The sequence below is a fragment of the Lutjanus erythropterus genome, chromosome 10 (genome assembly GCF_056507025.1).
Source record: "Lutjanus erythropterus isolate fLutEry1 chromosome 10, fLutEry1.hap2, whole genome shotgun sequence".
Taxonomy (NCBI): domain Eukaryota; kingdom Metazoa; phylum Chordata; class Actinopteri; order Lutjaniformes; family Lutjanidae; genus Lutjanus; species Lutjanus erythropterus.
In genome coordinates, this window is record NC_139326.1 from 9,826,952 (window position 1) to 9,840,169 (window position 13,218).

Consider the following 13,218-nt stretch of genomic DNA (forward strand, 5'->3'; position numbering starts at 1 on the left):
TGGTTAGAGTCCCCCTCCGTTCATTCACTGCAAAAAATGTCCATCCTGATAAGTCAGTTGGGTCTCGTGTTCAAATCTTAAAATGTTAATTTTTTTCTGAAAACACGTTAGAAAAAACACAAGTACGGTTTAACAAAAGTCCGCTTGTTTCCGAGCTCAGTCCGAGTCATTCGGAGAATTTTTACGAGTAAACGGGCTGAAATAAAACAGAACAAACAGGGAGATTCCGTCAGAAATCAACAGTCGGTATAATAAAATGTACACTGATACGTTGATCGCCATCGGAAACAAGTGGAAACATCTCGCCCCGGTGCAAGATTCAGCCTCTGTTTTGGTAAATCCAAGATTTCTAGATTCACCGCTGAACTGGCTGATGTGCGGATATTTTTTGCAGTGTTGCCATCTACGACTGGAGGGGCTGGGGGGCTCTGACAGGCACAATTTACATTGAGCTCGCCCCGCGCTGCTATTTACTTTGAAACCTGATTAGTATGGGCCGTCTATTGTCACCAAAAAGAGGAAGAAACCCTGAATAGAATAGCAGAAAAAGCGGGGTAAAGGCAAGAGGGGACAAAGCTTTTACGCACGACAAATAAACCAAAAACTGTGCGCAGCGGCGAAAGGGGGACTCTGGCTCAGAAATTCCCCAAAGTTTCAAAATGGTTTGTCTTGGACTGGTCTCTTTATCATAAAATTAACGGATGTCATTATTGGTTTGAAGCGGATTTATATTTTCTCACGTTGTTTCGTCTTTGGCATGCGCATTGCGGTACACCCTCGTCTGTAATCGGCACAGTCTCGCTGATTAAAACTTACAATTTAGTTAAAACGAGCTTATAAAGGCAGGAAAATGTCAATGGGAAGAATGATGCATAAAAGACAGTGTGTTATACAAACGGGATGCCGTGCCAGCGGCCGAAAATCTCTAAAATTAGACGGAGCAATAAGCAATATTCAATAATTACCGAGGTCCTATAGCCTCCACAATCACTGAGCTGGTGTCACATTATGTCTTAATAATGACAGTAATTCAAAATCATGTGAAGTTGCTGGGAATTTGCATGGGGATTCCGGCTTTTTTGTATCAGGGTTTCTGCAGGCTTACCACCTCTCCAACTCAAAAATGTCTGGATCGCGCTGCCATCTAGCGTACATTGTACAATTACAACCTCATATTAATGCATGCACAAGTCAGCAAACATGAATTTTTAAAACTTTAAAGTAGATTTTTAAAACACAGTCGGCACAATTTTTGCGCACTGCTTTCTCTCGTCTTTTTTGACTTTGTGAAAAGTACAATCTTTTGATGTTTAGATTGTAAAAATGTAATAAAAACTTTTAAAAAACATGAAAAAAATCTGCTATATTATAACAAAATAAAAATACTCCAAAAAGTACTATAGCATTTTGGTTGCATGTGATTTAGATCAAAGATAAAGTCAAAATGTTGTGCGTAAATCATCTCCAAAAACATGGTAATACACCCTGTTGGAAAAGAATAACCAGTCATAAAACACTGAATTACTATTTAATAAAAATAAACAAAGGGGTTTAAAACAGATCTTTAACCACACTAAGATATTAGCAGATACAATGGAGCGTAAATATGCAAGTGCCCCCTTTGGAAGCGCATAGGAGGGATGGGTTGTTTTTTAAGTATTCAACAAGAGAGCTCTCTCTCCCGTCCCTGTCTCGGACACTCCAGTGAAACTCCCCGGCCATATCTCCAGCTCTTTGAAAAGGTGAAACCAATAAGATTAAATCGGACAAAGAATTTTTTTCTGTAAGTGTATCATTAAGATTTAACTCCACAGATTGGAAAAGGGGGCTCCGCATGCAGGAGAAGAGGAGAGCAGAGTGAGAGGGGACAGCGAATGGGAGCAGGGTAGGGGCTCTAATAGAAAGCTGGGAAACGGCGAGAGAAAAAGGAGAAAGTGGACAGCAGGACATTGAAAGAAGAAGCACCAGCGGCGGCGGTTAGCAGCAGAGGAGCAGCTTTCTACCTGGATAAAAGCAGCCGCCGATAAGGCAAGTACAACATTTATTTCTCACTTATATCCCACGCTACACACGCAGGGCTCTAAACGCAAGGCTGAATTCTCGGTGTCACGCCACATGACCGTTAACTTCGAGCCTGCAGCCGACCCGGGCAGTGTCAGAGTCACAACTTTTTAACTAGTCGCATCTTTTCTCCGCATCAGCACCGACCACCGAAGCTCGTTTCTCCGTTTTCCAGCTGTCCTCACTGATTTGTCCATCAGATAGTGGTAATGTTATTACAGGCTGGACGTGGGACCGCTGGACATTGGAGCCTTTTTTCTTCTAACACACGTCCCGTGCAGCTCACCTGCAAGGCTATTTGTTGTTTGAACACATAATGAAAAGATCGATAGCAGGCTGTTTGTCTCAGCGATAGTGTCACCGGATTAAAAGGCTGATCAAGGACAGCAGCCGGTGTCCATCTTTTACTCTGTTTTCCAAGTGTCAGTTTAGCTTTTATACACTGCAAGATGCAAATATTATAGATTGGCGCAAAAACACATGCACCGGTAAGAACAACACATTATGTATAAGAAAAGGCTGTAGTGAGGAAATAAGATGACATGCAATGTGATTTATCAAAGAAGCATTATTGATGCAAAGGGACTGCAATGAAAACTGATATAAAATAAATTATGCAGCAATGTAGGCCAGGTTAACTTATTCCTGTGCGTCAATGAACTTAATAAAATAACCTTACATAATAACATTTAACTTAATCCTCCTCAGGGTGCATAAAGTTCATGCTAATTAATTATTTTATGTGAACCAAGTAATTCATTTCCTATTCTTTCAGTATTCTACTTTTTCTCATTTGAGCAGTAAAACGTGCATGCCTTTATAATCTATCTATTAAAAACATGTCAAGAATTACATAATCACAATATTATTAAACACGTCTTTCAGGTAATGGATGCATTTGCGCACTAGCAGCTGCCCTACATATACTTTAATGTAATACTTTGCTGTGCAACTAATAATTAATGATCTTGGAATATTTAAATTCAATTTGACTTTTTCTATTTTAATCTAAAATGAATAATTCACGAATAAATTATCTATGACGGTTTAAATCCTCCTTGCATGATAGTTTTGTCATTAGTTAAACATTTTTATTAATAGAAAGCAACAGTTTTGACAAATATGTGATGATGGATAACTTACAACTTACCTTTTTTTTTTTTTTTTTAACACAGAACAACAGTAAGACGTAGGAGAAATGCAGCTTCAATACAGCTGAAACCAACAAGCTGCACAATCAATTGGGAAAACAGTGAGGTCAGAAGTGCAAGGCCCCCCAATAAAACAACACATGACTGTAAGAACGCGTTTTAGAGCGTTTAGAACGCATATAGAACATATAGAGATTTGCACATGGTTTATAACTGACTGTGTGCGATCATATCAGAGTTATAAGCAGTTATATAGCCAAAATGACACTGGATGTGTTTACAGAGGCTGATTCGCTTTTCCAGGGGGCCTCTGCTCAGAATGCCTCCTGTGTACACACTGTGATATGTTTCTGGACGCCGGGCTGGAGGGGCCACGTACAGTTGATCCCTGACACTTCAGGGTCAGTCTGGAAAATTAAAATAATTCAAAACATCCAAAACAAATACAGGTTATAAACGCCTTTATCTGTGTAGCTATCATATGAGCATCGTTACACACACCTCCATGTTTGGTGCTGGCTGTTTGTTTGAACACTGACTAATAATCAAATCGAGCATGTGTGGCAATAAAATGCAACTCCAAGCCTTCAAAATAACTTTAATAAACTTGTTGGACTGAGCTTCTGTGCAGTGTGGAGAAGTTTAGTCATTTTCATTAATAATGAAGTGAGTCAGGATTCAGTAAGTAAACACTCATGCGCTGCTGACAATGCTGTCACCTGTTATTTAGTGTAGAGGATAATTTGTAGATTATTTTAAATTATTTTGGACATTTTCTGAGCATGCATGAATTCATTAACATTAAGACATCACATTTAGCAATAAAACAAAAACAGGATGTAGATGTATGATATCTTACACAATGACAAATAAGACAATGCATAGGTATATTTAGTCCCTTGTCTGTCTTTAAACGATATGTTTGGAGTGTGATTTGTCTTTGCAAATAGGCTCAAGGATTACTTGCTTCCTACATGTAAACAATAATCCTATAGTGGCATGTTGATTTATGCTTTATTAGTTTAGGCAAAAAAGGGCTGATTATTTTGTAAAATTAATCTGAATTCGTCAAATATAAAATGGCATTAAAACCAATTAAACAATGATTTTGACCTTATTTTATAAATGTGAACTTAGCTGCAGTGAAGTTGGTATAACTATCCCTAACACCTCTATAGTTTATGAAAAATGGCACTTGGAGGGGGAAAAAAGTATAAAAAAGGCTGATTTTCACCGTGCGCACAGCGCTGAACACAAAACAAACACTAACACAAATGACATATTCCTGCAAGTTCTAATTTAAAAAAATAATTCCAACTCATTCTCATGTTTGAATTGGAGGTTTTGTTGCTTTGAGTGGTTGTGTGTTGAAAAGGGAGGAGGGGGTGAGGGGGTGAGGGGTGACTGTGTGTGTGTGTGTGTGTGTGTGTGTGTGTGTGTGTGTGGGTGGGTGAGTAAGTGGGGGGATAGCTTCTTTTTTTGTCCAAATCTGATCCCCAAATTATTCTGGGGGCTCAGATTGGTGTGAAAGGGACGAGAAGGTCACTTGAAATCGCCTTTTATCCGCTGGCTTTTTTTCTATGGATCAGCAACTTTCAATAGACATAATCTAATCGCTCTTAATGGAAAGGCCATTCGTGAGAAATAGTGGAAATATCGTTGAGCCTATAGGCTGCAGCCATTTAAGACCGAAGCATTTAACAGGCAACAAGAGTTCACAGAATAGCATGGCTGTTAATTATTACTGGACACTGAAAAGTGGCTTCTCAAAACAGAGAAAGTTTACACATGAGTTTACAACCCGCAGTCTGTGTATTCAGGGTAGATATAACGAAGTATATTATTAAAACAACATGTTAATTTCTGTAATTTCATTATATCATCGTGCATATTTTAAAAAGTTATCCTTTTGCCTGAAAGGACTTTAGTTTAAGTATAAAACTGATTTACCCTGCAGTGTAAATCATCCTAGTTTATATGTAGATATGATTGTTTGTTTCCTCATTATTTTTAATATGGCTTCGCGTCTCCAGAGATTTGAGATCCTTCAGTTTCAGACGTGATGAATGAAAGCCTCTTTCTAGGATTTCTTTTTTTTTTTTTGCATCCCAGACTATAATTGAGGACAATAACTGCGATGACTTTCCCCAATTAGGGCTTGAGGTTGGAGTTAAGTTAGAGGGACTGTCAGTTTAAGCTATGGGCAATGGCTTTATTGCTCACTAACCATCATTTCTTTAGAGCCCATGTGCTAATTACTTTGGATGGTCCCAGAGACGGAGATTATAAATCCATTAGCACCCAAACCCTCGTGGTTCCACAGTGCAAACACTGTAATTTTGTAGTACACCAAAAAACCAAACTTTAAGTACCAGAAGCTACATGAGGGGAAACAGATTTTCAGCAGAGTGTGTGAGAGGAAGCCAGAGTGTGTATCAATCCGAAACACAGAGTAAAGTAAGCAGAACAGAAAATTAACTGACAGGCGAAAATGTCTCATTAGTTTGACTGTCAATGACCGGTGATCGCGTTTAAACACGACCTGATTATATTGCTGTGTTAATTTACTGCAGCACTGTAGTCACAACGCTATTTTTATATTGTATTTTTATGCAACTTTAGGAAATCATTTACTCTTCTTCTCAAAGTGGCTGTGAAATATCCAGCGTGCGACGCAGCCTTAAGGAATCAAGTGAATTAAAAGAAGACTTAATACCTGTTTGACTGCGTTTAAAGGAAGGCAATACAAAAAACCGGGGGTGCGCGAAGGCATCTCACCCTTTAAGTAATTTATTTCGGGGAAACCGGAGGGCAAAGGTGGAATTCTTGAGAAATTCAACAAGGATAAGGGAGCTTTAGGAATTCTGCACGCAGATTACCTTTCAGCCCATCCTCACATTATCCGACAACACACAGCAGAAATATAGCTCAGCGACAAAAGAGCGAGATTACCCTCCCGACACACGAGAGTGCAAAACAATTTTTAAAGAAGTATTGCGATTATTAGGAAGGCGAACAAGGAGAGGGAGACAGAAGAGGAGGAGGGAGGAAGAGCAGAGGAGAGGAGGAGGAGGAGGAGGAGGAGGGGGTCAACACAGTGGAGGAGTGATTCCCTCTGTGCTTTCAAGGGGAGACAAGAAAAAAAAAAGATGACATATCTCACCATTCATAGTGTCCTGTCAGTGTAGTAGTGGGGCTGGACAAAATCAAACATCAATATTTCTGACCAAATACCTTGATAGTGATATCTACTGATATTGCAGAAATATTGTGGTTATAACTATTGATGCTTTTTACAAAATATTAACACAATTTCTGCTAAATAATCATCAGTAATGTGGATATAATGGCTAAGTGAGTAAAGAATAAATAACAGAACAGGGAGAACAGTAGTAAGTTCAGATAACTTAACTGTAATGCAGCCTTTAAAACCATTAAAAGACAAAACTTATGTCATATCACAGTATAACAATATACAAAGTCTAAGACAATAATTAATCTCATATCACAATATGTTTGACCGAATACCTCAATATTGATATTTATTGATATTGCAACAATATTGAGGAGATAACTTTTACAAAATATAACTGAAATAAAGGCTAAATGAGTAAAAGCAAATAATAGAACAGCTAGAAAAGTCTTGTAACTTAGAAAATTAATCACTTTACTGTAATCCTTCCTAGTCTTTAAAACTGGGGAAAGACTACACTTAAGCCATGTCACGATATATTAATGATATGTAAGATAGTATTAATATAATATTGACATACTGCCTCAGCCTAATGTTGGTCTGGATGGTGGATCCATCTAAAAAGAGTTTATCCACCTTTTTATGCTGGTATAAATATTTATGGTGTGTAAATTCATATTAAATAATACAAAACTGAGCAAAGATGGGATTGTTTATGTGGATATATAAACAAATTAGTTCTCTTTGTCTTTTGCTAACTTTAACTGATTGCTGTTTATACTCTTGGTTATGATGATGCCCTGCAATGATTTGTGACACCCGGCCAGAGAGTTTGCCCCCTTTTATGCTTTAACTTTTGGTTTCTAACTAAATGAGTGGCACATCACATCAGCACTGCATTATTTTTCCTCCATTTTTTTTTCCTCCAAAAAACCAACACACAGCAGGGGCTTAATTAGAAATGTAGTGTAGCTGAACCATCAGCAAGCTGGAGCTGAGAAAGACTGAGCACACTGGTGCAGTCTAGTTTACATCAGTACAGAGAAAACAGAAAATTATCTCCACACAAACTCTCAGAGGCAGTTTGAGCGAAAAAAAACCAAACATATTTATTTATTTACGTTTAGCGACGTTGGAAATATTTTGTGCCATAAATGACTGTATATAAGGGACATAAAGCTGCAATCGAAGTTGTACTTTAATTTAAACCCTCCTAAACTACTCTGAAATATTTATTATAATGCTAAAATATAACACAATGCAGCAATTGTGTGAAATATATATTTTTAATATATCATACATTTCATTTTGAATGCACTATTAAAAATAATTAAACCACAAGATACCCCTCTGTCTCTCTCTCTCTCTCTTTCTCTCTCTCTCTCTTTCACACCCACACACATACACATGGACAAAACCCTCTTGAGATTTTGTGTATTTTCATTTGAAGGGTGTGTGTCTGGTGTTTGCATGTGTGGGCACATGTGTGTAAAGAGACAGCGAAGTGAAGGTGTGAAGGTGGCCTGTGTTTAGTGTCCAGACCTGCCAGATTGTGACCTTATCAATGTGAAACTCTTAAGATAAATTATTCATAGCACCTGTTTGATGTCTCCGGCCAAAGAATGACAAAGGTGTAAGATTTGAGATGCCTCTCAAAGCCATGAATATCAGTCGCTGTGCTACCTGTCTCTCTTTTTAATTTAGAACAGCAAAAGAGGGATAGGCTGCAGTTTAAATGACAAAAAATAACTGTTTGTTTCCTGACATGGGGTGCAGAGGAGGGCGACCAGAAAACATCAAAGATAGTAAGTGTTTGCCAATATTGCAGGTACATTAACACAACTAAACTGTAACTCAATATACCATTTTCAGTGTGCAAGGTGCGTCAGTCATTGTCATAATGCCATGTGACACACAGGTAGGGCTGTTATTTTCATTAATAATTAATCTGCCGATTGATCAATTAGTTGTTTGGTCCATAAAATGTCAAAAAATGGTGAAAAATGTTAATCAGCATTTCCGAAAGCCAAAGATGACATCTTCAAAAAAACCTAAAGGCAAACAGTTTACTGTCAAACCCGAAAATATTCACATTTTAAAGCTGAAATCAGAGAAGTTGGACATTTTTCCTTAAAAACAGTATCAAAAATAGTTTATCAAATAGAGATTAATTTAATAGTTGACATGTAATTGATTAACTGACTAATTGTTGCAGCTTGAATCACAGGTGTCCAGTGATTATTTTGGTCATTGAAGCAGGCCATCCGCATTGTCACCTCCTGCTTTATCCTCACTAGAGCCTGAGAAATATATCAGTTGATCAATATAATCAGATTGATACAGGCCTATCACAGCTATATGAGTGTATTTGTCATCAGCATGTGTGTTGTCCGATATGTGCCTTTATGAAAATGTTTTTAACAGAACGTAATGCAGCTTGTTCATATTTGTTACAGGCAGCATTCTGTGTTTAATGTGTATTTTGCACCATTTGTGTTTCTTTATTCATAGTTATTTAGAATAATTAAAAATATTGGAGAAAGTTTGCTGTCTCAGTGCCCTAATTTAATTTTGGACAATAATATTTATTGCTATAATGTAAAATATTCTGTCTACATTGCATATCTTTGCCACTTTTGAAGGATAACTGCAGAAATGTGTGTTTATGTACATATTCTATCTTGTATTTTATATTCTGTACAAAGAATATCGGTCAGTATATCAGTACAGGATGTTTTTTTTAAACTCTAATATCAGAAATCCTCACCTTAATATGAAACCTGCGGCAGAGAGTTTGTGGGAGTGATTCGGCCGAGCTAACCTTGCCCTTTTGTAACTGAGTTTGTGTTGTGTCTCCTCGCAGGCGGAGAGCGACATGGCGGCCAGGCGTTCGGAAGCACAGCGGGACGTGTCAGTGTGGTGCAAGGACTGACACTGGGATGAGATGTAATTTATGGCGAGTGCTGTTTGATTATAGGACAGTGACGGTGATACGGCTACTTAGTACGAGTGTTGGGATCACTTGACATGACAGCCTTGCACTGACAGGCTTATTGTACTTAATCATACATGTGGTAAATATAACATTAAGGGTAAATTAACAGTCACGCTTGGAATAGATTTTAAGAGGCCGACCTCTCTGAATTTTATTGCTTGGTTCAGATTTAGTTTTTTCATTAAGTACATGACTGGAGTGTGTGTTTATCAAGTACTATTCCAAGCTTTTCTACTCAGAAATGAATCCAAGCATCCTGGAACTCAAATTCTTTCTCAATGATTTGTTTTGGAAAAAGACCATAGTACACTTTTTGGGAAACTGGCAGCTGATCTTTTCATAGCTAGAGGTCAACATAACACTCAGTATTAATAAAACAAATAAGGCTAGGATGGATATTAATGATGATATATACAGATGTCCTGCGCATGAGCTTGAAGTATGTGTGAGCATGCGGAAGGAGGGCAAAGGAGAGACGCTCTCACAGACACTCTCACACATGTTTGTGTGTTTACTCGTCTGTGTGTGCGCGAGTGTGTGCGATAGCCGAGTCCGTTTCCCTCAGATGTTCCCTTTGACCTTTGACCCCGCGGTTGGGGTCGAGCCCTGACAAATGAGATGGTTGAGTTTTGGCCAGAACTGCAAACATTCCACAACAATCTTCTGTCCTCCTCCTCCTCCTCCTCCCCTCTCTCCCCTCATATCCGTCATTCCTCACCCCTTCACTCCTCTGTGTGTGTCTCTTGTATGACTTAGAGAGAGTCAGAGAAAGTTCTCATCACAAACAAACATGCTTTATTGTATTTGCTGTGGGAATTTTACAGCACACACCCTTCAAATTAAGAATTACAACACCAGTTAGATTTAATATTCCCTGACATGTGCCTTGTTCACAGAAGGAGAGAAAACAAAAAGAGTACAATCTTAGAGGAGAAGCCGTGTAAAAGATTTGGATATTGCCAACCCTGCACTTTGAAAGCACACTGTGTGTGTTTGGAAAGCTTGTCAGTGATGTCAAGGATGAGAAATGTTGCAGTGTGGTTTTTTACACACGCTGCTGGCTCTAGCATTTCCGGCAACATTTCTCACTCTGCCTCCCTCACACCATCCGCTCTGCTGCAATATCCCCACATTTTTCCATCCTTTCACTTCTTCCCCTCCCTCCCTGTTCGCCTTCTCTCCGCTCTCTGACCACTCTTACCCTTCCTCTCTGCTGCTGCACCACCCTGCCCAATCTCAGCCTCTCCCTCCCTCCCTTCTCTCTCCTCCCAGCACATTCACCCCCTCCTCCTTTTTCCTCCACCCACTATTTTCTCAGATTTTCTAACATGCCGCTCCACAGAATGCTACCACCTGTGTCTTTAGGGAGAGAAAAGGGGGCTATTGGTATTCCTCTTCGGGAAGCTGGTTAAGGTAAGTGGCACCCTCTATTACAATGACACGGCAAATAATGGTTCTGCTTGTTGTGTTTCTGTATTACCTTTTTTTTTTTTTCATGGAATGACCCCGGCTTCCTAAGCATCACCACCCTCCATCAGAGCTCTAGCTACAAGTCACTGCTGTAAAAACACACGCAGTCACTATCGATGAGCGTCAGCAGAGCAGCCACAGTGCCACAAAAGGAGCCTGGAGACCAACAAAGCCGGCTGGTACAGTAACACCGAGTGGATCATGCTCTTGAACTTGCTTTCATAATGATGTAATATTACTAAAAGGCAATGCAACACAGCAAAGATCTTAATAAAAACACATCAATCTCGATATGCGCCTATGTGGTTTTTTTCTCTCTCTCTTCACTCCCAGTTGAATTGTGATACCATTTGATGTAGGCTGTTATGTGATTCATCGGAGGGTACAGCTGCTTCACATGGATCTTGGCCTGGACGGGACTGTTTCCTCACAGGGCAGCTGATCACATGACTCAATCACACGGATAGATCTGAGCTCTAATTGGCTGCGCGCTGGCGCATCACCGTGGTGAATCTGGGTGCATGTGTGCAGCTCTCTGCTTTGAATAGTAAAATAGTGGGTTGTGTTTCGCCTTCCTAGGCGAGAGGGCAGTGAGTTCCTTGTATGCCTGTGGGTGGGGGCTCCAAGATCAAGGGCTGTTGCTATGATGATCTACAATGCAAAAGAAGATGTCATCTCTAGGACAATGCAGTGAAGTTGTGCAGTTGGAGTGGTAAGAAAAGAGGTTTAAAGGAGCAATATGATGCAAGTGCACATGCAAAAATTAGTATGGACGTCTAAATAGCGAATTGAAGCCATAGAGTGTATATTAAATAGGTTAAAATCCTAGTTAATATACGATCCACAGTTGAACTTAGTTGAGTTGTTTACCTCAAACCCCTCCTTTACAAGGCAAGGAAGCTTAGGCAGGCTGCAGGAACACTGCAGGAGTGCAAGATCGGTGTTTCATTGTAAATTGCCAATAATGAGCAACTTTAAGTCCTACATTGTTAGTTGATCAGCTGTTTATCGTCAGCTGTCAGTCATCGTAAAGTTAAGATCATTATCTTAAACAGCTCTGAAAATACACACTCGATTTGGAGTTCGGTGACCGCTTGCCTCACTGCCTGCCAGACTCCATAAACTTATTGCTCAATTTAACCATTATAAACACCTACTCCCTCTAAAAGATTATGAATGATTTCTTACAACTCATAAACAGACACTAACTAATTTTAACGAACATTCAGCATTCATTTGAACTTTAATTAGCGCACAAAAACAGTTATTCTGGCCTGGAGTAGAAATTACAAACAACGCGATGCCCCCCGCATTGTTGTCAGAGAAGCGAGTATTTCAACCTAACATGTTTCCTTAATGTCTGATGACATATCGTGGTAAATTTATGATATATTACAGTAAATATTTTACAGATTTCTCCTTTAAATATGCATGTACATTACTGCAGGACTCCTGATTCTTCTCTTTTTCTCCCTCCACCTCATGGCCTCTGTTTCTTTCTCCATTCATTCACATCCAAGTTATGTCTACACATTAATGACCAGTTGGCTGCCTGTACGTTCAGTGTAAATAAATGATAAACGTCTCCGATCACTGTCATCACCACCAGCCATCAACTTGGTGGGGTTAAAGCAGGCAGCAAGCGACAGGCAACATGGAAAATATGTGTAGGCGTATGTGTGTAATCATGGCCATGTCCGTGGTGCGGTTCAGCCGATTGTGTTTACGTCCCTTCTCCTCCTCCTCCTGCTCTGTATGTCCACAGGCAGCTCAAGGATGTAAAGGCAGGGCTCAGAGCCACTTGATTCCCTGCCACCACCCACCGTTACCCCAGTGTTACCGGAGCGTGGATGTCTGCCCCTGTCCCCGAGAGCCTTGGTCCCGCTCTCTCCCCACCCCTTCCCAACCAACATGCACCCACAACCCAGCCCCCCCCCCCCCACTTCCCTCCCCGACCCCCAATCCCTCCACCTCCCTGCCTCGCTCCCTGATTCAGTGTGTAAAAGCGCCCCCTGAATGATGGATTACTGTGTCACCGCAGCCTGCGAAGGATTAATTTGTTTCATTGATTTCTCTTTAGGCAGAATGCCAGCGTCTGCCGCTTCCCACCTTTTCCCCAAGACTCGCAGCTGTAATAGACGGTAATGGCCTAAGACAAATCAACCCGTTTCTTGTAAAAATAGCACCAAATAACCCTCCCCACCCTCCAGCCTGCACTCCACTCAGGAGCACATCGGGGATCAGCGGTGATGGTGGTGGTAGGGTATCAGGGGCTGTTCGATTCATCCTCATCCACCATCTCTATCAGTCTATCTGGCGATCCTTCCATACCACCGTCCCTCCTTATC

General features: G+C 40.1%; 1 long non-coding RNA gene across 1 annotated transcript; it reads left to right on the forward strand.

Annotated features, from left to right (window-relative positions):
- Nucleotides 1–37: 37 nt before the first annotated feature.
- On the forward strand, nucleotides 38–11,161 carry LOC146320034 (uncharacterized). The gene is made up of 2 exons (XR_014771459.1): nucleotides 38–2,028; nucleotides 9,269–11,161. It is a non-coding gene; the product is annotated as an uncharacterized LOC146320034 (long non-coding RNA).
- Nucleotides 11,162–13,218: the final 2,057 nt, after the last annotated feature.